General features: G+C 43.8%; 1 pseudogene; it reads left to right on the top strand.

Moving 5' to 3' along the window:
* Positions 1-1,642: 1,642 nt before the first annotated feature.
* Positions 1,643-4,572, top strand: LOC147422437 (uncharacterized; annotated as a pseudogene).
* The last annotated feature ends 19,897 nt before the right edge of the window (positions 4,573-24,469 follow it).

Genomic DNA, 24,469 nt, shown 5'->3' with positions numbered 1-24,469 from the left:
CACATCGAAAAAATTGTGGCAATTGCTGATGGGGTTGAAGCAAGGAAGTATGGTTGAATATGCAGCATACAAATCGAAGTTCGTGGATCTATGGGAACGATAGGTCACATCGCTGAGGGAGGGCGTACGGGCACCCGATTTCCTAAAGAGAGATCAGTTTGTGGCTGGTTTATGGCCAATTCTTGAAGAGAAGGTGAAGGGAAGGTTTCTTGCTACGTATGAGGTAGTAGTTGAAGTAGCCCGTCTGAAAGATAAGAAATTGCATCTACAAGTCAAAAATACCGAGGAAGACGAACCAGGTAGGGCCCGACCACACCTAGCCGCACCTACAGCAGCCATCTAGAGGAATCAATCACAGGAACCGGATGAAGATCAACAAGACCTTCTCAACAGATCACCAACCAGTTAGAAAATCTCTCAGTACATCTGGTGTAGCAAGTGCATGCACCTGCCAGAAATCCAGAGCAAGGAAGAGGGCAACGAAGACAGAATTAGGACTATCATTGTTACAACTGTAGAGAGGACGGCCATGGCATGTACTACTACCTCATCCAATAAGGCATAACTTCAATAGAGACGTAAGGCAGAATCAGATTTCTCCACCAAGGGTGAGGCCACCAACTCCTAGGCAACCAGAGCCGATTCCACCAGTCCAAATCCTTCGACCGCCCATACAACTACCACCACCAATGCAACCTCTCATTCCACCGCTACCTCCACCAGCTGCTGGAAACCAAGCAGTGAGTGTCATCAGTCTTGAAGCTAAGGGAAAGGCGAAGGTAGAAGAGCGTGTCAAAGAGAAGGACAATGGAAAAGGAAAAGTAGAATAAGTGGATGCCATGGGAGTGAAGCGTTCCAGGCACGAAGAGGCCTCTCAAAGGGAGGAAAAGATGAAAGGAAAAGGAGAGTCTAGCAAGCATGCATCTAAGACTCGACGAAAGATCGACATCGTGGATTTTTCGATGGGCGAGTATGCTAAACCATATGACCTAGTTCAAGATGTTTTGATGCAGGGTCCAAAAATAACTTGGCCCGAATTACTCCATCTTGCACCTAGGATGAGGAGACAATGGACGAAGATGGTAAGTACTAGAAAGTCAAGACCAAGGATAGCTGGGGCTATCACTGGGAGGAATCTAGACGACATCCTACCTATCATGGATGCCCACATCAAGGGGCAATGCATTTCAAACATCTACATAGATGGTGGCACAAAAATATGTGTCATGAGTGAAAAAATGATGCACCATCTAGGCCTAGAGGTAAGTAGGCCGGCACTTTGCCGAGCTAAAATGACAAATAACGTCAAAGTGAAGTGCGTAGGCATTGTGAATTCAGTCAAGGCGAAGGCATTCAACACAGAAGTGGAGATAGACATTTTTTTCATGCCACACAAAGGGGAGGGCTACCCTATCATTCTCAAAAGACCATGGCTCATGGCTATGGAGGCTAAGCACGACTGGAGTACCGGAATGATCCAGATGAAGGATGATAAGGGAAGCCCATATTCTATGACATGAAGACTGGGAAGCAACACAACATGATCTTGGAGGCATCGCAAGATGAATTCACTAGTGACTCTTTGACCACCTCGGGAGAAGAGACAACAACAACAGAAGAGAGCGACAGTAGCATCGAAGTGATGGGAGTCATCCTTAGAGATCCAAAAATTATGACACAATCTGAAGCACGACCAGAGAACCAAGAGGGTACGCAACCCTTGGTGGATATAAGTAAGCTACATTGCATGCTCTCCAGTGAGTTAGCTAGTGAAGAGAGAGAAGAATACATCTCCATGTGGGTAACTTCTTTCCCTAACTCTTTCCCTATGTACTTGAGTACATTGCCATTAACTTCCCTTTTCCCCCCAAAAAACATCCCACCTCAAATTTCCCCTCTATAAAACCTCGCTCACCCCCTCCATTTGTAGCTAAACCAACACCACTGATGAGCTCATTATGAGCAAAACACGTTTGGTGTCCCACCTTTTTTTAGCTTAAGCATCCCTTAACCTTCCCACCGGTTTTTTGTCTCTCTATACTTGGAGTCGTTTCGCACGCTTTTTTGTCTCTCTATACTTGGAGTCGTTAGGTTTTTATGTTAGAATTTTTTCCTGAATGCATAAGCGATGCACACTCCGCATATATATCTCCCGCTCTCCCTCTCCCTCCCCCTCTAAGATGCCATACAAGAATATTTTTCAACATAAAACTCTTTTTCAAAAATTACCTGCTTTCTTTCCCTCCTTGCTCCTGGCGTCCTTTATTACTTACGGTCAAACACTTTGACACCCATTTCAAGTCTTCACTATGACCCTTCGTTTTGAAGGCTCCTTAAAAAACTAAAAAAAAACCATGCTTTGGAGGCACCTCTAATAACTAAAAGCTTTCTCGTCAATTTCTTAGTACACCCTTACCTTTACTCTTTTCTGGCCTCTCTGTTCTTTGCATCAGAGCCCCCCGCCATGGCCCGTTTCTTACCCTCAGTCGTCTTTAACGACTTGCTCAACCTCCTTCTGCCTCGCGCCATCTGATCAACTCCTTTTCCACCCTCCTTCAACACTAATGTTCATGCTTCCTCCTCGCGCTACTCAGCCCCTTGCTCTCTTGCCTAGCTCGCCCCTCAACTGCCTGCAAAGAATTACCCCTCAATTTCCCTCTTAATGAGTAGTGCCCCTCAACTACCCTCTATGGTGTTCCCCGTCTGACAGGCAGCGGATATGGCGATCCCACTCTCCATAGCCTATCGCTCTGCTTGCACCTTGTCGTTTTCTGCTCGTATCTACCCCCTTTTTTTTCATCAGTTTCATTAGCACATTTCTTCCCATCAAATTCATTAGCACTTCTTCCTTTTCACCCAATATGCCTCTGGATACCACCAGCACTCTGCAGTAAAAAAAATTCCAGCCATACCCGACGGGCCTGCCTGCACTGCACACCTTGCAATACCTTTGGAGTTTTCAGCTTTGATTAGCTACTTCAAGCCACCTTCTCCTCTTGGATCCACCACTTAAAAACCTCGCGCAATTTCTGTTTCCATCCATTCGCTTCAATGGGTGATGTTACTGGTTGCAACTTCATCACCAAACGTCTAACACCAACTATTTTAGCAACTTGGACGTTGGAACTCCTCTGCTGTTGGCTTAACAACACCACCAAATGCAATGTTGCAATTGCATGATCAACTGAAGACTCCACTACATTGTAAACGGGCGCCCCTGGTCGAGTAATGTAGCACCACCAACAGCTCTTCACCTATCATTACTCTAAAACCTTGCTCCCGTTGGGGCACATCTTTCTTCTCCGCGTCTCTCAGGCACCCTACTCCAGCAAGTAAGCCCTACTTCATGAACTTTGATGGTGAATCAGTTAGATTGTTGATTTTTACCAAGGCAGCCCCTTCGCACTTTTGCTCTTTACGACTTCAATCGTCGTAGCGGCACCACCTCTCCCTGGCTTCGTCTCGGCCACCACCATCCTCTTGGCAGAATCCTCATCAACACTTGTGCCTCCAACGCACTCTCCCACCAGTAACATGGCCCTGCTACCCGGAAATCCTCATGCTTTGGATCATTACGAGCACATCACGGAGGAGTTGGAAAAGCTCCCCGAAGATTCCTTTGACTTCTCTTCAGTCTTGGCCAAAAATGGCTTGGACCACAACCTTTTGAATGCGACTTCGTCCACCACCCCTGCCATTCCCTGGGTTGTCGAAAACCAATGGACAACCGCAAGAAGGATGCTACTTCATCCTACCTCCCCACCATTTCGGCAACACCACCACAACTCAAGAAACCTGTGGATTTCGAGGTAATTCTCTCCAATTCCATCTTAGAATTCAAGAAACTACATGGCAAGTTAGGAAGAGCTAAAGGCTTCCTTGCACAACTCAATGAGTTAATTCGTAATCAAAAAGCTCCCAAAAGCCTTTGTATTAAACCTCCAAAGCTTACCATAGATGATTCCCAAGCCCAAGCTCTTCTCAATGCCAAGCTCGCCTCACTCACCATACAATTTCAACTTAATTCCACGCAAGCTCTTCCAAGCACAAACTATACTCATAAATAACCTCCAATCTTATTTGGATGGGTACCACTCTCTTGTTGAAGAGTGCTTCAATGATCTCAACAATAGATTGCTCTTGATTTCCATCCCCCTATTGTCAAAACAAGATTTGAGTCTCAAGCTTACAGAATGGAAAACCTACTCTCTCAACCTCTTCCTCTTCGAAATCCAAACTTACATTTTGAATGCCCATCTTAATGCTACCAAGGAGGAAGATGCCGTACATGCACGTAAAAGATCCATCAATATTTTGGAAGAGGAAGTCCTTTCTCTCCCTAAAGAGCAAACTATAAAAGAGCTTGTGGAGCAAGTGGTGATGGATCACTTAAGTTCAAGTCACACTAAACCACGCTTTCCCTCCCCCTCTTTACCAAGCAAGCCTTATTCCCCTCCCAAAAAAGCTTTCTTATCTCCACATAGAACCTTCTACCCCCCTCCCAAAAAACCCTTCCAATCCCTAGACCCTATACCCACCCCCACCCCTCCCCATCAAAACATCAATCCATAGCTTCTAAACCATCTCAATCCTCAGCCATTAAACGACCTTTAGAATCTCCCCACAAAGACTCTCCTCCTTACAAGAAAAAACCCAACTACATCCACAACCTCAACACACCTATCAATCCTGCCTACCCCCTTAAACCCCGTAGCCCCCAACACCCTACCATTTCCCGCCCCGCTCTACCGTCGGTTCCCTCCTCCTCCCTCAAGAAAGCCTCAGTTCAAAATCACACCTCCCACTACAATTCAAAGCACTCGGGAAAAGTGAAAGGGAGGAGGGACTAGGGCTACAACACCCCACTACATGGGTTCATCTTTCCTTCTCCAAGGCCCCCCTCCTCCCTAACCTTTGGACCTCCAACACTGCCTCTACAAGGCCTTTTGACAAAGAATACCTCGAGCTCCCAACCTTCAAAGGACGAGTAAGAAGAAAGTTTTGGTTACCCCTCACAAACCCTCATGGCTACAAACTTCTCCTTTTTGGCAATCTTAAAGACTTCTCATTTGATAATGGGGTTTCTAATTTTAAAGTGCACAACCTTACGCCTAAGATACTCTCTCTGCCGGAAAAGCGGTGCCTAGCTTTAGGTTTAAAATACATCCCCCCCCCCCCCCCCCCCCCTCCTAATCCTTCACCCTCTTCACTTCTTAATGCACATAGCATCATGGCAAGAATTCTCAACCTAAAACTTTTTTTCAAGAATCATCCAACCCCTCTACCTTCCCCTTTCAAGATACCAAATCCTTTTTGGAAACCCCCCTTGGAAAACCCCGCTCTTAATCTAATCTTACTCAATAACTTTCATAACCTTAGCCACATGCTCTACTCTAATTTCTTCCCACCTTCAAAGCCTCCCCGTTTTGTCGCACAAGCCTTATGTAGCCTCAAATTGGACCCTTGTGATAAAACCCGCGGACAAGAACTTAGGCTTGGCCATCTTACCCTTGGATTGGTATGAAAGTAATTTCCTCACCCACCTCAATGATACCTCCACTTATGACCCTTGCTCTACCATCCCCTTTCCCTTCATTGCCTCCCTCCTCTCCTCCCTTCCCATCCAATTTTTGGCATTACCGGCATTAGAGCGTAACTTCATCCTCTCACCCCTTGACAAGCAGCCTAAACCTTGCCCCATCTACTTCATCCCAAAACTCCACAAACCCTCCCTTGTCACATGGCCTATTTGCTCCTACAAAGGCTATATTTTTGAAACAGCCTCCATATGGCTTCACTTTGTACTTTTCCCTATCCTCCTCACGTATAAGCAAAATCTTAAAAACTCTCTCACCCTCATCCAAGACCTTAACAATCTCCCCCTCCCACCCAATACCCTCCTTTTGACTTTTGATGTTGAGGCCCTATATCCCAGTATCCCTATCAACCAAGGACTCTTAGCCCTCAAAGCCTGCATAGCTACCCATTTTGACCCTCCTAAAACTCGCTTTATCCTCTCTCTTGTGGCTCTCATCTTATCCAAACCATTACATTACCTTTAAAGGAAAGTTTTGGAAGCAAGTTAAGGGTACGGCTATGGGTTCCAATTTGCCGTAGTGTAGGCATGCCTTTTTCTTTGCCATTTAGAAGCCTCTTTCTCTCTTTTACACAATCCCAACCTTCTTTACTTCAAGCGCTATGTAGACGATGCTTTTGGGTTATGGGTTGGCTCTTTGACTTCCCTCACCTCTCTTTTGAATGATTATGGGAAACCGCTTCAAGAATACATTAGAATCTCAAGACACATCTCTCCCTACCATGCCACTATCCTCGACATAGAATTTTATAAAGGTACCAAGTTTGCCTCCTCAAGCCTGTTGGACTCCCATTGCCACCAAAAACCCTTAAACGCTTATAACTACATCCCTTGGATCTCTTGGCACCCTACACATCAAAAAGTGTCCTTCATCATCAATGAACTCAAAAGATATATCATTAGAGAAAGCTCCTTGGATGGCTTCCTCATTATCCGCAGTCTCTTCTACAAACACCTTAGGACAAAAGGCTACCCACAAGGGTTTTTGCATAATGTGTTCAACAAAGTCACCTATCAGAACCGTACCTCCCTCTTGGAACCATCACTCCGACTTAAGAAAACACCCCCCATAACCTTCAAGCTACCTTTTACACCTTCCACACGAAGGCTATCACCCTCTCACTGTATCAGTAACCCCATTGCTCGGGCTTGCCAGTGCAACCCCACACTCTCACACCTACCAAGACCCACCATTTGTTGGACCTCGGGGCCCAGCATCCATAAACTCCTTGTTCATACCTTACACCACCCCGGAGAACACCCTAACCTTTGATGTAGGGGCTCTCTATGATGGTCTTTCTCATAGGAGAAGTAGTGGTTGGTACCTATCTTCCACTCTATCTCTTAACTTCTTCCCACCTAATTTTGCCTTTCTCCATCAAATCCTCACAAATTTCTTTCCCCTCCCTAGTATAGCTCTCTATACTCCGCAAAGTTTTGGCATACCCTTATTAACTCGTATCCAATAAACCCCTGTCTTCCTCCCTTCTTGCAAAGCCTCGCTTACCAAATACATCGTTTGCTTGCTCGCTTAAATGAGAACAAATTCTCCCCCCTACAATTTTTGGTGCCAAATCACCCCCCCCCCCCCCCCCCCCCTTTAATTTTTTGGCATCAAATCACACCCTCACCATTCTCTATAGAGAAATTAAACTCCTTTTTGTGGTACAACTTGTCTACCTCTCACCATTAAAGCAAGTACCACCCTTTCTACCCTAACACTTTCCCTATGTACTTGAGTACATTGCCATTAACTTCCCTTTCCCCCCCACAAAACATCCCACCTCAAATTGCCCCTCTATAAAACCTCGCTCACCCCCTCCATTTGTAGCTAAACCAACACCACTGATGAGCTCATTATGAGAGAAACGCGTTTGGTGTCCCATCTTTTTTTACCTTAAGCATCCCTTAACCTTCCCACCGGTTTTTTGTCTCTCTATACTTGGAGTCATTTCGCGCGCTTTCTTACGTTTTTATGTTAGAATTTTCCCTTTAAAAAAAGAAACAAAAGGGAGAATCAAATACAATGCTTGTGCCGACACTCAAAAGGGCCTCCCCTGTAAGTGCCATGGGGTCATATAAAGCATGGGATCAACGACGATCGTTTAAAAAGAAGGGTGCGTGCAATCTGGCCCGTCGATCTTTAAAAACTAAACTTGGGATCTCAGGATCTCGGGATCTCCGGATCCTGAGTTTAGTTTTTTTTCCGAGTTTAGTTTTGGCAAGAGGAATTACGGATGGTGGCGCTCTTAATGATTTGAATGATGTGATAGAAATTTAAGGATATTATTCTCCAAAAGAAAAGATCTTTCCCATAAAGTTACAAAAGTGGGAGTTAATGTCATCATAAATGTGACGGCACCACCTACCAAACTAAACTCGGGAGGTAAATCTAATCTCGAGACCCTGAGATTAGTTTTTAGCAGTGACGGGTCGAGTTGGGTTCGCATTACTTTTCATGGCTAATCAAGCAACCAGGTGGTGCCCCCTGTTTACTTTCCCCTATCAATTTGCGGCACGCATGCGAGTGCTGGCAGCTCACTTAGACAACCCCGAAGCGGAGGAGATAAGGAGGTTCACATGCCCTAGAGAGGAGTGGTTTGGCTATTGTCTTTGCTGTTTTGGAAGGCGGGTAGAGGGCCTTCCTCCGCTCCCTGTACAACTCATCCTGCAGAAACTGTCTACCACGGGTGAAACCCAGTGGGCCGGAGATGAGCTACAATTACAAGGTGTGGAATTCATGCAGCAAGCCGATTACGGTAACTACTTGTAATTGTTGCTAGCTAAAAGGCTAGGAGTGGTCAAACACGTCGCCATCACTCCGTATGTGCTGAATAATGAAGGTAAGGTGCAGCCTATGAATGGCGATGACCTCCTGTGGTAGATGTGCCGACTTGTCAACACCGAGTACTCTATACTCTAGGCATAATGGATAACGGACCAACGGCTTTTGCGTTTAAATTTTTGCAACACATGCACATACATATATATGTAGATATAAAGATCTTCTATCAGCAGAAGATTATGTTTTTTTTTGGTGATGCGGTGCTAGGAGAGATCTTTAGCTCCGCAAATCCCATTATCCTCCCCGTGTTGGATTACCATCACTACTTTAATGTTTCAATTTTTATCCTGTTTTGATCTATCCAGCCAACCTTGTAAGAACCCGCTATAAGCCGCTAAGCTACTTATGTTTTTTTTTTTTCAAGAAAAGAAAAAAAAAGAGTTTGAAAATCGTGTTTTGCAATGGCAAATGTTTCCTTCCCAAGCTTCACAGGTAAGGTGGGAAAAGATGCTTCGGATCTCTTAGATAATCTTGACATAGCATGTGTGTCTCTGGAAGGGATGCCAATGCTTCACGTCTGCGCATTTTTCCATTGTTAATGAAAGTGGAAGTAAGATCATAGTACAACGCCTTGGTGCAAGCCACCACGGAGAGGTGGGACCTGCTAAGAGCAGCATTTCTAAGGCGCTTTGGAGAAGGCACCACATCGAAAAAATTGTGGCAATTGCTGATGGGGTTGAAGCAAGGAAGTATGGTTGAATATGCAGCATACAAATCGAAGTTCGTGGATCTATGGGAACGATAGGTCACATCGCTGAGGGAGGGCGTACGGGCACCCGATTTCCTAAAGAGAGATCAGTTTGTGGCTGGTTTATGGCCAATTCTTGAAGAGAAGGTGAAGGGAAGGTTTCTTGCTACGTATGAGGTAGTAGTTGAAGTAGCCCGTCTGAAAGATAAGAAATTGCATCTACAAGCCAAAAATACCGAGGAAGACGAACCAGGTAGGGCCCGACCACACCTAGCCGCACCTACAGCAGCCATCTAGAGGAATCAATCACAGGAACCGGATGAAGATCAACAAGACCTTCTCAACAGATCACCAACCAGTTAGAAAATCTCTCAGTACATATGGTGTATCAAGTGCATGCACCTGCCAGAAATCCAGAGCAAGGAAGAGGGCAACGAAGACAGAATTAGGACTATCATTGTTACAACTGTAGAGAGGACGGCCATGGCATGTACTACTACCTCATCCAATAAGGCATAACTTCAATAGAGACGTAAGGCAGAATCAGATTTCTCCACCAAGGGTGAGGCCACCAACTCCTAGGCAACCAGAGCCGATTCCACCAGTCCAAATCCTTCAACTGCCCATACAACTACCACCACCAATGCAACCTCTCATTCCACCGCTACCTCCACCAGCTGCTGGAAACCAAGCAGTGAGTGTCATCAGTCTTGAAGCTAAGGGAAAGGCGAAGGTAGAAGAGCGTGTCAAAGAGAAGGACAATGGAAAAGGAAAAGTAGAATAAGTGGATGCCATGGGAGTGAAGCGTTCCAGGCACGAAGAGGCCTCTCAAAGGGAGGAAAAGATGAAAGGAAAAGGAGAGTCTAGCAAGCATGCATCTAAGACTCGACGAAAGATCGACATCGTGGATTTTTCGATGGGCGAGTATGCTAAACCATATGACCTAGTTCAAGATGTTTTGATGCAGGGTCCAAAAATAACCTGGCCTGAATTACTCCATCTTGCACCTAGGATGAGGAGACAATGGACGAAGATGTTAAGTACTAGAAAGTCAAGACCAAGGATAGCTGGGGCTATCACTGGGAGGAATTTAGACGACATCCTACCTATCATGGATGCCCACATCAAGGGGCAATGCATTTCAAACATCTACATAGATGATGGCACAATAATATGTGTCATGAGTGAAAAAATGATGCACCATCTAGGCCTAGAGGTAAGTAGGCCGGCACTTTGCCGAGCTAAAATGACAAATAACGTCAAAGTGAAGTGCGTAGGCATTGTGAATTCAGTCAAGGTGAAGGCATTCAACACAGAAGTGGAGGTAGACATTTTTGTCATGCCACACAAAGGGGAGGGCTACCCTATCATTCTCAAAAGACCATGGCTCATGGCTATGGAGGCTAAGCAGGACTGGAGTACCGGAATGATCCAGATGAAGGATGATAAGGGAAACCCATATTCTATGACATGAAGACTGGGAAGCAACACAACATGATCTTGGAGGCATTGCAAGATGAATTCAGTAGTGACTCTTTGACCACCTCGGGAGAAGAGACAACAACAACAGAAGAGAGCGACAGTAGCATCGAAGTGATGGGAGTCATCCTTAGAGATCCAAAAATTATGACACAATCTGAAGCACGACCAGAGAACCAAGAGGGTACGCAACCCTTGGTGGATACAAGTAAGCTACATTGCATGCTCTCCAGTGAGTTAGCTAGTGAAGAGAGAGAAGAATACATCTCTTACATGCAGGTTTCATTTACCCCCTTGAAGACTCATAGTGGGTCTCTCCAGGGGTGGTCATGCCAAAGAAGAACGGAAAGTGGAGAGTTTGTGTAGACTACAAACCTCTCAATGCAACAACAAAGGGGGATCATTTTCCCCTCCCATTCCAAGACGAGATTCTCAACGAGGTAGCAGGTCATGAGCGCTACACGGTATGTGGTGGCTACTCAAGCCACTTCCAGATTAGAATTGCAGAAGTAGACCAAAAAAAGACAACCTTCATAACACCATGGGGTTGTTTTGCTTACAGAGTGATGCCTTTTGGCCTCACCAACGCTCCGTCCACATTCCAACGCTACGTAACTTTTGTATTCCACCATACTTTGGTAAGTTTATACGGGTTTTCATAGATGATTTCTGCATCTATATCTCTCACTCCCTCCATTTGAGCCCCGGGAAGGTCACCTAATAAAAATGTAACCTATCACATGAGTTCAACAGAAGGGTATTTAAAGTTCTTGAAACTTACAGAAATATATATACAGAAGGGCATTATTTTTTAAATGTGAAAAAAACTTACAAATTTTAAAAGAAAAGGGTACATTATATTCTTAACAAAATTCACAGATAAGGGGTTTTACAAACGTGTCTTGAACGCACGTGATATGGTACTTTAACACATAGTGAACCCCCCGAGATTTGAGCAAGGTCTATGATGGCCTAGCTAGGCTGCAAACCTTGGGTAGCCAGCTTAATGTAGATAAGTGTCACATTGGTGAAAGCAAGGTCACTCTTCTTGGCCATGTCATTTCAGCCAAAGAATTGAAGCTGACCCAAGCAAGGTTCAAGCTTTAGTATCTTTGTCATCACCCACAACAACTAAGCAATTGGTCACTTTCCTTCAGAAGGTAAGGTACTTGAGTAGGTTCATTCACTTGCTCTCTCAAGTGGTTCTCCCTTTACAACAAGTCACCCATAGACATGTGTTTCTATGGAGCAAAGAAAAATAGCAACAGTTTAGCGAAGTGAAATAGATCGTGGCTTCACATCCCACCATTGCACCCCCTAGATGGGACGAACCATTTTATGTTAACCCCAGTGTAGGAAGTGATACACTTGGGGCCATACTAATGCAAAATGATCCCTAAACCTCTTTCATGCGTCCTATTTACTTCTCTAGTCGTGTCATGACCGCATCAAAAAAAGGATTCACCACGGTAGAGCACATGGTGCCGCTCTTATCAATTGGTTAGACCCTTTGTAATTCTAACAATGGAAGAAGTTTTTCCGTATGTAATGCAACACATGGATGTTTCATCTAGAATCTCCAAGTGGATCATTATATTACAAGAGTTTGATTACACTATGCAAGTGGAGAACTCCACCAGAGCTACTCTACCAAGTATTCTTACTCATTGTCACTATGAGAAGAAGTTAAAGGTCAACAAAGGAGGCAAAGGAATGACACCAATGGTAGAAGTTCCTAAGCTAGAAGGAGCTCACTCTCTTTTCTTTGATGGAGCTTACAAAAGGACAGTGGACCAGGCTGCAGCTGGCATCGTCATTTTCAATGAGCAAAAGGAAAAGGTTTTCTCTATTGGGAAGCTACTACACTCGCACTCCAACAACGAAGCAGAGTACGTGGCCCTAATTTCTGGATTAGAACAATGTGTTTTACAAGGGGTTCAACGCTTAAATGTGTTTGGCGATGCCATGCTCTTGATAAAGCAGATAAATGGCACTTGGGTTTGTAAAAATCAGGTTTTGCTTGGCCAATTACACCAAGTTAAGGATCTTTTAAGAAATTTTGAAGCGGTGCAGCTATTTCATGTCCCTAGGATAGAAAATCAAGAAGTAGATACTCTAGCCAAGGAAAGAATACAAGATGTTCCCATAGGAGCAATCAAACTGAAGCTGCCCCTCTTACAAGGTAGCAATGTTATGTCGGATATCATCAGCTTCTTAGATATAGGAGAATGTCTTGAAGGGTATACAAAGGGCCAAAAACAATGGCTTGTCCGAAAGGCAACAAGATATCGTCTTATAAACAACACCTTGTACTGCAAGGGCAAAGACCAGATCCTCAGGCAAGTGCCAACCTCCAGCGAAATCACAGAGGTAATCTCAAGCTGCCATGATGGTATTTGTAGCAGCCACTTTGCTCCAGATATTACTAGTAGGAAATTGGACACTAACCTATGAGCCACAGACTCCTATCATCTCATATGGCCCATTTGAGAAGTGGGGGATATATGCAATTGGTCCTTTACCAAGGGCCCAGTCTGGTAAACTTTACATTCTAGTTGGTGTAGACTACATGACCCGATGGGCTGAAGCAACATCCACCACACGCATTACAGCCCAAGAAGTGGCGAACTTCATATTTGACACATATTTTGCTACTTTGGCACACCTCTGGAGATAATATCTGATAGAGGGCTAGGTTTCAGAGGCGACTTAGTGGGAGAACTGATGAAAAAGCTAGGCATCACACGCCGACACTCCACTCCATACTATCCGCAGTGCAACAATCTAGTGGAAAAGGTAAACGGAATGATCTGTATGATCATCACAAAGAAGGTGAATAACCACACAAGTGATTGGGATAAGCATCTCATGGACGCTCTTTGGGCCTACCGAACGACGTTTCAAACATCACTAGGTTTCACCCCTTTCTGTCTGGTATATGGAAAGAGGCCATTCTACCCATCAAGGTGCAGATAGCCAGCTTGCAAATCATGGCTAGTCAAATATAGTGCCCAATTGCCCATCTCCGCAACCACATCTTGAATCTAGAAAGGCTCCAGCTAGACAGGGAAGATGCGATCAACTACTATACGATGCAAGCAGAACGATGCCGACTCACATTCAATCAAGGGCTTAAGGAAAAGGGTATGAATAAAGGCATGTTAGTATTGAGATATGACAATAAATTTGACACTAGGAAAGATAAGAAGCTTCAGCCCAGATGGGAAGGGCCATTCGTTTTTCAAAAGGCGATACGCCAATGGTAGCTACAAATTGATGGAGGCAGATGGTCGAATTCACAAGACCAGAGTCAACGGATGGAGCCTCAAAAGGTAACTTTTAAGGTTTGATCCAGAGTTCATGATATATATTCCAGAGGAGGGAGAACCCTCCAAAATTTGCTGCTAGAGAATCAGAAGCAGAGCTAGAGGCATGAATGCCTCTAGCTAGAAGGGGAGGGCTAATGGTGGCCGGCTTTCAAAAGCCTTGGCCATGGGAACTAACCCCAAAGAGGGGGAGCTTAAGAAATAAAAAAAAAAAAAAAAATTTGTTGCTGCAGGGTGCCGCCACATCCCCCCTCCCCCCCTTTGTCCTTGCGCTCACAAAGACCCTTGGCTCACCCTCTCTCTCTCTCTTCCCCAACTTGGCACCACCCTCCCTCTCTCTATCTCCTCGATTATGAAGAAAAACAACCCCCCCTCTCTCTCTCGTGCGTCATCAGCCAGGTGGCCATAATCTCTCTCTCTCTCTCTCTCTCTCTCTCTCTCTCCATTATGGCCATGCTCAGCTCTCTCTCCCTCTCTCTTGGTACATACACACACACACACACCTCTCTCACCTCTCTCTCTCTCTCTCTCTCTCTCTCTCTCTCTCTCTCTCTCTCTCTTTCCACACACACACACACACACACACACACACACTCACAAACCCTCATACACACACACACACCCCTCTCAAATAGGCTCTCTCTCGTTCATCTCTCTCTCTCTCTCTCTCTCTCTCTCTCTCTCTCTCTCTCTCCCCCCCCCCCCCCACACACACACACACACACAAACCCACATACACACACACACTCACCCTCACATAGGCTCTCCAATCTCTCGCTCTCTCACCATCTCTCTCTCGTTCAGTAAATGCAGTCCTCTCTCTCTCTCTCTCTCTCTCTCTCTCTCTCTCTCTCTCTCTCTCTCTCTCTCTCTTTCCATACACACACACACACACACAAGCACATATATGTACACACACATACATACACTACATGCATAAGCACACGCACACAGTCACATACGCACCAATAGCGCGCACACACGGCACACATAGGAAGCAAAAAAAGCAAAGTAATGGATATTGACACATTGACAAACGACGAAGGACCCAAAACACATGATGGCAACAACAATTCAAAGAATGATGCCGAAGGCATGCCCCAGCCGACACCGAAGTTGACGAGCGCACTACACCAACGCACCAGTGAAGCCTGCAATTTGTCGGCATCTCATCCACGATGCATTTCCACAGTAAACATCCGTAGGGTAATTCATTTTCTGTTTTCCAAGCCAAAACTTTGTAAAAAAAAACCTTTTGTATTTTCCACCTCTCTCTAGGTGATGGTCACAAAGGCCCACCTAGGAGAATATCGTTTCTTATTTCTCCCAAAACAAATCACCAGTCAACCATCCGAGACCTGGCTATTTGCTTTGTTTCTCCAGCTTAGGGCCCTAAACCTAATCAGTTTTTTGTACTAAGCTAAGGAGCTTGCACCTATAAAAGAGTCCTAAGAGGTCACTATCAGGGGGGGAGCACTTGAAAGAGAAGTCATGCACACATGGTGACTCCAATGGTTACTATGCACAGGAGTAGGATCTCCGTCCATATGAGATCTCCCTAGAGAATGCACTATAGGCTCTCTCTCTCTCTCTCTCTCTCTCTCTCTCTCTTCAAGACGAGGGGTCTTGTAAATACCATCTTGAATCAAGTTTACCCGCACATTCTGAAGGGTCTTCATCTCCTCCATCTCTCTGTGTGTGTGTGTGTGTGTGTGTGGGGTGCGCCATGTTGTTGTCATTCGAATCGCTGTTGTTCGTGTCCTAGCCGCTCGAAGCTAGGTGGTGCCCCCTGTTCACTTCTTGTGACGAGTTCTGCGTGCACGGGCCTGGCGTAGAGGCTATTGAGGTCCATTTTGTGCTTGGGCTAGTCACCATTTTCATTACATTGGTATCAGAGCTATTGGTTTCTCTTTTCTTGCTTAAGAAGAGAGGCCCTTAAGTTGTCCAAGAAAAGTTGGATTAAGTTCATTGCAATAGGGTAAGTGGAACATGGATCTAGTATTTTGGTTAAAAAGGGCTTAGTTCGAGGTACACCATTGGGAACTATAGTCTTAATAATGGAGTCTCTCGGGGCTTGCCTTTGGCTTAACCATTATTGAGCTACTAGCAAGCTCAACAGGAACCATAACGAACCGAGCAATGTTAGACCCTCTCCACTATTCTTTGCAATCAACAATCTCTAAACCACGAGTGTGGCTACTTGAGAACCAATCTTCAAATGTAAAGAAGAGTAGAAACTAAGGTTTTTGACATACCAAAGCACATACATAAGTTTAATTAGCATGGCTGACAATAATCAAGAGAGTAGAATGAATATTGACAACTTTGATTTTGCACATGAAGCTGCTACTGATGATGCCCCAATGTTTGTCAACTATCTTGTTACTAGGTTGCAATAAGCTATGGGCAACCCTACTTTGCAAGGCTAAGTTTCGCAACAACTCCGTGCTTATGGGATTTCCCTTCCTCTCCAAGAAGAGAGCTTAGGAAGCCTCTTTTTGAGACTCCCAAAAGAAGACTCTCTCGAATAAGATAAGAGGAGGAATCCAATGAACGAGAAATAAGTGAATCTCTGAACTCCTATTGAGTGGCATAAAATGGTAACCATCTTTTTGCAACATTTTCAGCCTACTCAACGTCCTCTTCCTCATATGTGTATATATTTTTCTACGCTATTAAGTTATCTAGAGTAAATTCCCCCTCTTCATTTAACCTTTGTGGCTACACATACATTGTACTCTTCCCAAAAATGTCACCTTAGTCATATATTTATATTACCACCCTTTTCTTTTTTGCTTTGTAAATAAAAGTAAGCATATAATAACCAACTATCTACCCCCAAACTTTCTTACCTCTTGTGAATTAGTAGTAGAAAAATAATATATCCATCTTCCATCCCATATAGATAAATTACCATGGAAATCAGCTCTCCACTTGTCTTTACCAAAGATTATGGTCCATCTCTACAAGTCTTCTATGCCCCCTACATAGGTGGCCCAATATCTCTTAAGAATATACATATAGTTTCTCTCCTTTCAAAAAAGACTCCAATTGTATATTCTTTTCACAAGAAAATAATATTGGGCTCTCCTCTATTTGTTTAAGCATCATAGCCTTTTGAAAAAGCATGATTCCCCTTGGATGCATACAAGCAAAGGGCCCATACAAGAAGACTTGGAAGCAAAAGGTTCCCTAGCCTAGTGTGGACCTTCCAAACCGAATTCCTTGGTGCATGGGCGTGAAGAATAGTCCAAATTCATATCAAACATGTTGAGGAGGTCAATTTTGCCTTTTGAAGCATGTCATTCCGAGCTACAGGTAAAAAGTTATGGTCAAAATAGTGTAAATCTGTCAGATTCGCAGCAAAAGGGAACTGTAAATCAAGTAAATCAAGAGGGTGAGATCTTATTTTTCCCCTACTCATATTCTAGAAGAGCAATGAGTGTTCAAGGTCACTTGCATGTGATGGGACCAACCTAAAGATGCTTTCTAAATGCCAAGACAGACAAGTTGAGATACCCTGCAGGAGCCACCCGTAGGGCCTCATGGTGGGGCCCACCTACATTATGCACCCCTATGGAGCCTTCACGGTCTAAAATGATATTTTTGGTGAATAAATAGTCCCTTTTATGTCCAATATTCAATGAGTGGTCAAAGGACACTTAATTAGGGCTAATCACTTACTCTAATTAAGTGTAGCATAATCCCACTCCTACACAACTATAAATAGCCCCCCTTGGAGAGACTCAAGGACACACACCTATATTTTCAACTTCATGTTGTTTTCTTGATCAATAGTAGAGAAAACCCCAACTCTCCCTCTTTCACATCCTCCCTCCTAACCCTCCTCTTTGGAGGAAGTGCAACTCTATTCTCCACTCTTTCCATTCTACAATCGCTTACTCCATCAACCCAATAAATCATTTGTAGCACCTCAATAACTTGTAAATACATCATGATCTCTCTCATGGTTATGTTAATGATCATGAAATCATCTTCAAAACTTTCAAGTGTCGCAATTCGTGATGGTTAGCCAGCGTCTGTCCTCCCCTTAAAAGGTGTGCGAAAAATCAAGTAAGTGTTCTATTCTCAATTTACCATTGGTTTGTTTCTCCACACTTATTCAATTGGTCTAAAGAAATTTCTCACTCCAACTCTCTTTTGCTTCATTACATATGCATGTGGCTACCTCTCATGGTGATTTTATTTGTGTCACGGCATTGCATAGATGGAGATGAGCTCTCTATGCAAAGCGTGTTAGTTTTATGTAAGTGATTCTCTTGTGTGTTTGAGAGGCAAGTCTTGTGCGCATGATTTTTTGATGAGTGCTTGAGAGAGGAAGAGTTTGGATGTATTATGGGTATTCTTATGGGGAGAAGGTGAATGCTATTCCACAAATTGCATATTTCATTTTGATGCACGGCATTGGGTTGCATAATCGTTGATGGTGTTCAAGTGTCCAAAGTGTATATAGAGTAAGGGGGTTTTCAAAGTGTGTTGCTTGAGTGGGTGAGTGCAAGTTTTATTTTGATTGGTTTCCTTCTCCACTCCCAAAAGAAGGTGGTGCCCCAAGTAGTGTGCGTACCTCTTTACGAACATTTTGTGAGGGTAGGCCCATTGGTTTGGGTTTAGAGGCCCCATTTCAAAAAGTTCGCCCTCATAAAGTGGTGCCCCTACTGAGGAACATATTTCCAAGTTACCTTCAAATTTTTTAGTGATGAACAATGGAGTTCCCATCTATCCATTTCATTTTGCACAACACATTAGAGTAAATGTTCACATAGATAGAAAAGTCTTTTTCCAGCAACGCATTGTTTTTATGTTTGGTGCAGAAAGACTTAGAGAAATACTGGCATCACCCAATCCAATTATACTTCCAATCATCAATTATGAAACTTCTTTTGATGTTCACGTTTTCATTTTGTTTTAAAGGCAGGAACAAGGAGTGGTGAAGGGGTGCTCAAGGGCCATATGAAGGAACGAGGTCTTCAAACCAGCAACGAGGAGTAGCACATGAATCACGATCAAAACAATGAACCTTTTAGGCCTATTGCTCGGCAATCCATTCATATAATCATTGCAACTAAGTTTAGGTTTCAATCTATCATAAGGAGGATATTTGGATCCACTCGCCTCAATGAAATAAATGCTTCAATTAATCCATTTATTCTACCTATGATAAAGTACGAATTAACAATGGATGTGTACATCTTCATTTTAATGTAATCAGATTTATAGTGTCAACAATCTTGTACGGCCCGTAAGAGAAAAGTTTCTTTAAAAAAAAGAAATTTCAAAAAGTCTAAACAAAATGTCAAGTTCTTTTCCCACGTTCTATGCAAGAAGTGGGGAAGATGCGCAAGAGTTTCTTGACAACTTGGAGATGGCACATCTCATATCCGGGAGAGATGAAGAGGAAGTAAAGCTACGAGCCTTTTCGTTGGTTCTAAAAGCAGAAGCTAAAGCATGGTATGAGACCTTGCAACCCCAAATCAAGTCCAATTGGGAGAGACTGCGAGCAAGCTTCCTCTCCAAGTTCGGGCAAGGTGATACTTCTGAAGGACTATGGAAATGTCTTATTGGACATAAGCAGGTATCACTTGAAGACTATCCCTCTTATGAAGCAACCTTTGTCAATCTATGGGGTAGGTGGGAGGCTACATTAGAAAATCATGGTGGTGCACCTAAATTTCTAAGAAAAGAGAGATTCATGGTTGGCTTGTATCCACTTTTAAAGGCTAAAGTAGAGCTAAAATTCCCATCCACCTTCGAAGAAGCACCTGAGGTAGCCATCATCAAGTTTAGAAAACTACACTTCCAAGCACATAGAGCAAGGGGTTTGAATGAAGTGAGTGAGAGGGAGTCTTCACAAACCATGGAAGCACCAATTAGGGCCCCTCTTGTACAATCTTCACAAATAGGAGATAACTCTCAACAAGAGGTTTTACAAAGGCTAACTCAACAGCTTGAGAACCTCACTCTGAATCTAGTACAAGGCCTACCTCAAAAACGACAACCAAGAGAAGGGAATCGCAATCAACGAAGACAAGCTCAAGAGTTGCGATGTTGGAATTGCAATGAAATGGGCCATGGCATGTACAATTGTCCACATCCAAGGCGACTTCCGGGAGATATATATCCCCCCAGACCGCCTCCTCTCACTGTGCAGCAAGAACAAGCTCAAGGCCCACAAATCCTTCGTCGACCACCACCACCAGCAAATATACCTCCCGTCCCACATGAGGAGGAAGAAAGAGAAGTCAACATCATCAAGCTAGAAGAGGTAATAGATGAGCATACTCTAAACTTTGATGTTATGCCGGCAGAAAAATGCACAAGAGCACATGATAAGGATGAAGACATGAGAAGTGAAGGAACAAATTCAGCCAAAAGGGACAAGAAGAAGAAGTCAAAGATGGAAGAAGCTGAAAGTAGCAGGAAGAAAAGATCAAGGCGAAGGGAAATTGGTATCAACGACTTCCCATTGGGAAAGGAGCTAGAGCCCTACAACATCCTCGAGGATTTACAAACCCAAAAGCCAAACATTTCATGGCCTCAACTTCTACACCTATCAGCCAAAGTAAGAAGGCAATGGCCAAAGTTGGTAAGTACAAGAATTCCAAAAAAGAAAGCAAATCTTTCCATTAAGGTTGTGGCCTCAAAGCTACAAAAAGATGTGGAACCCATTGTTGATGCTTACATAAGGGGTAAAAAGGTGTCTAATGTATATGTTGATGGTGGAGCTCAAATGTGTGTGATCACGGAAAAATCAATGAACAGGTTAGGGCTTGAAATTACAAAGTCCTCTAATTGTCAAGCTAGGCTAGCCAACAACTCAAGTGTGAAGTGTTTGGGAATCATTGAAAATGTAAAAGTCTCTGTATGTAACATAGATGCACGAGTGGATATGTATGTCATGCTAGCTAAGGGGGAGGGCTATCCCATCATCCTAGGGAGGCCTTGGCTCATTGCTGTGAATGCAGATCAAAAATGGGGAAGTGGTCGTTTGATTCTTAAGAAGGGTCAACCGGTGGTGTATGATTGGCGAGAAGGAAAGCAACTAGATATCAACTATGAAACCACGGCAGATGAAGAGAGCGAGGAGGAGAGTCCTTACTCAAGTGATGAGGAAGCATCAACCAGTGCATCAACCAGTGAAGAGGAGTCTTCTTTGGAGGTAATGGGAATTGTATTCAACGCCAACACTCAAGATGTTCCAGTAGAAGAAAAGCCAATAGACAATCACACACGAGGGGATGAAAGATGCCACCACCTTGAAGAAGGATTTGAGAAGATGCTTGCAAAAGATCTTACTTGTGAGGAGAAGAGGTCCTACATCAATATGTTAAGGAGGTATCCCAATTTGTTTATCACTGACTACTCACAAATAAGAGGTGTAGATGTAATAGAGCATCGAATTGAATTGAAACCAGGGACCAAACCCGTGGCTCAAAAGTTAAGGTGACTAGGATCTGTGCAACAAAAGGCTCTCCTACAAGAAGTGAATCGACTCTTGAAGGCTGGCTTCATCTATCCAGTATCCAACTCCGAATGGGTATCACCTATTGTAGTCACTCCCAAGAAGAATGGTAAGTGGAGGGTCTGCGTGGATTACAAACCCCTTAACGCTCCGACAAAGAGGGACCACTTCCCTCTCCCTTTCCAAGATGAAATTTTGAATGAAGTAGCAGGTCACGAATGCTACATTGTGTGTGATGGGTATTCACGATATTTTCAAATTAGAATAGCAGAAGAGGACCAACCAAAAACCACCTTCATCACACCTTGGGGATGTTTTGCATTCAGAGTAATGCCTTTTGGGCTCACCAATGCTCCTACAACCTTCATGAGATTCACAATATTTGTATTTCAGCCATTCTTTGGAAAATCCATAAGAGTCTTTATGGATGATTTCTGTATTTATAGTTGTAGATCACTTCATTGCCAAAAGGTTGAAGAGGGGCTTAAGAGGCTCCATCAATTTGGGGGACAACTCAACCCAGAGAAGTGTCATATCGGTGAATCTCAGGTGGTTTTGCTAGGCCATGTGGTTTCTTCACAAGGAATTCAAGTGGATCCCTCTAAAGTAGAGGCCCTTTTGTCATTATCTCCACCAACAACAACTAAGGAGCTAATGACCTTCAACCACAAAGTGAGGTACATGTCTCGCTTCATCCATCTCCTAGCAGAAGCCATCGCCCCTTTGCATAGGTTGGCAAAGCCAATCTACATTTGAATGGGGGAGGGAACATGCAAAATGTTTTGAGGAAGTGAAGGGCATTCTTAGCTCTCTCCCAATCCTAATGCCACAAGATCCAAAGGAGACCTACTATGTCACTCCAAGTGTAGGTTTCGAAGCAATTGGTGTTGTTTTGATGCAAAAAGATCCTAAAACATCATACATGAGGCCGATCTATTTTGCAAGCAAGGTGATGACTCCGGCCGAGAAGGGATACACTGAAATGGAGAAAGTGGTCTTTGCAATTTTGTTTGCGGTAAGGAAGTTTCGATCGTATCTTCTCCCTGTGCCATTTGTTTTCTCACCTTAGAGCACAATCTACCATATGTAGTACAACACATGAGCCTCTCATCTAGAATAGCAAAGTGGGTGCTTGAACTCCAAGAATTTGAATACACTTTCCTTGTAGAAGATAGCACAAGAGCAGGACTTGCAGACATTCTCACCTACAAAGTGAGAGAAAGGGAAGGATCACGACTACAAAGAGAGGAAGGCTCAAAACAGTTCAAAGTGAAGGAGATTGATAATGCCCATACTTTATACTTTGACGGAGCTTATCAACGCCAACAAGACAAAGCAACAGGGGGAATCATCATTTTGAACCCACAAAAGGAGGTAATGGTTAGAAAAGGTATCACTCTACCCAGTGTTCACTCTAACAATGAGGGTGAGTATGCTGCTCTAACCCTTGGGTTAGAAGAATGCAAAGAATTAGGCATACAAAGACTTATTATAAAAGGTGATTCTTTGCTAGTGGTCAGACAAATCCAAGGGACTTGGAGGTGCAAGAATCGTACATTGTTTGAGTGGCTTAGTAGTGTAAGAGCTTTGATGAAGGGTTTTAAAGCAACACAGGTACAACACATTGTGAGAACTCATAACAAGGAAGCAGACTTACTCGCAATTGAAAAGCTTCAAATGGCGGTAGGAGGTGTGAAACTATATGAACCCAAATATCAAGGTCAAGAGGAGCTAAAAGACATTATCTTCTTTCTACAAGCAGGTGAGTGTCCCAAACACTTAGACAAGGTGCAAAGACATAGACTAGTTAAGAAGGCCACACCTTACCAGTTGATCGGGGATGATTTATATCACAAAGGGAAAGATTTGGTCTTGAGGAGAGTACAAGGTGTGCAGGAGATAGAGAAAATTCTTCTTTCATGTCATGATGATGTCTGTGGTGGTCACTTTTCTCAAGATATTACAAGTAGGAAGATTTTACAAGCAGGGTTTATTTGGCCGAGCTTACATCGTGATGTCCAATATTGGTGTAAGGCATGTAAGCCATGCCAAATTGCTGGGGATAGACGACTAACATATGAGCCTCGAGTCCCAATAATATCTTATGGCCCTTTTGAAAAGTGGGGTGTGGATGCAATAGGTCTCCTACCTCGTACTTCTACAGGGAAGGTTTTCATCATCATGGGTGTTGACTACATGACATGATGGGCGGAAGCAACAAGCACAACCCGAATCACAGCTGAAGATCGAGGTATCAAAGTTTATTTTTGATCATATTTGTAGTAGGTTTGGAACACCCCTAGAAATCTTATCAGATCGAGGCCCGGGTTTTAGGGCTGACCTTCTGAATGATCTCTTGGGGAGGTTAAAAGTGAAACACCTGCATTCCACACCCTACTACCCTCAATGCAATGGATTGGTGGAAAAAGTGAATGGAATGATATGTAAGATCATTTCTAAGCAGGTTGTGGACCGGCCTAATGATTGGGATCGCCATTTGACGGCTGCTCTTTGGGCGTATAGGACATCTTTCAAGGTATCTACCCAATTCACCCCTTTTCATCTAGTTTATGGATAGGAGGCACTTCTCCCCATTGAGGTAGAGCTCTCAAGCTTGCGCGTTCTTGCAAGAGTGGCAAAAAAACCAAAAGAGGTTCTACATGAAAGGATCTTAGATCTCCAACGACTTGAGCTAGATAGAGAAGAGTCCATTGATCACTACATCACCAAAGCGACAAGCCAAAGGGACAAAATCAACAAGAAGCTCAAGGGGAAAGGATTGAAGGAAGGTATGTTGGTTCTTCGCTATGATAACTGACTTGATACTCGACTTGAAAAAAAGTTTTTGCAAAGATGGGAGGGACCTTTCATGATAAAAACAAAGTTTGGGAATGGTAGTTACAGATTAGTAGATTTATCAGGAAAACTCCACAAGACCAGAGTCAATGGATGGAGATTAAAGCCCTACTTTCAACGTATCAATCCGATGATAGGTAGTCATCTGCCTACGTCGTCTAAGCTCCAAATTGGCATGGCTCCCTTCGGATTGGCAAAT

Source organism: Adiantum capillus-veneris, chromosome 27 (assembly GCF_014529385.1).
Source record: "Adiantum capillus-veneris isolate H3 chromosome 27, ASM1452938v2, whole genome shotgun sequence".
Classification (NCBI taxonomy): domain Eukaryota; kingdom Viridiplantae; phylum Streptophyta; class Polypodiopsida; order Polypodiales; family Pteridaceae; genus Adiantum; species Adiantum capillus-veneris.
This window is presented reverse-complemented; position numbering and strand designations above follow the sequence as displayed.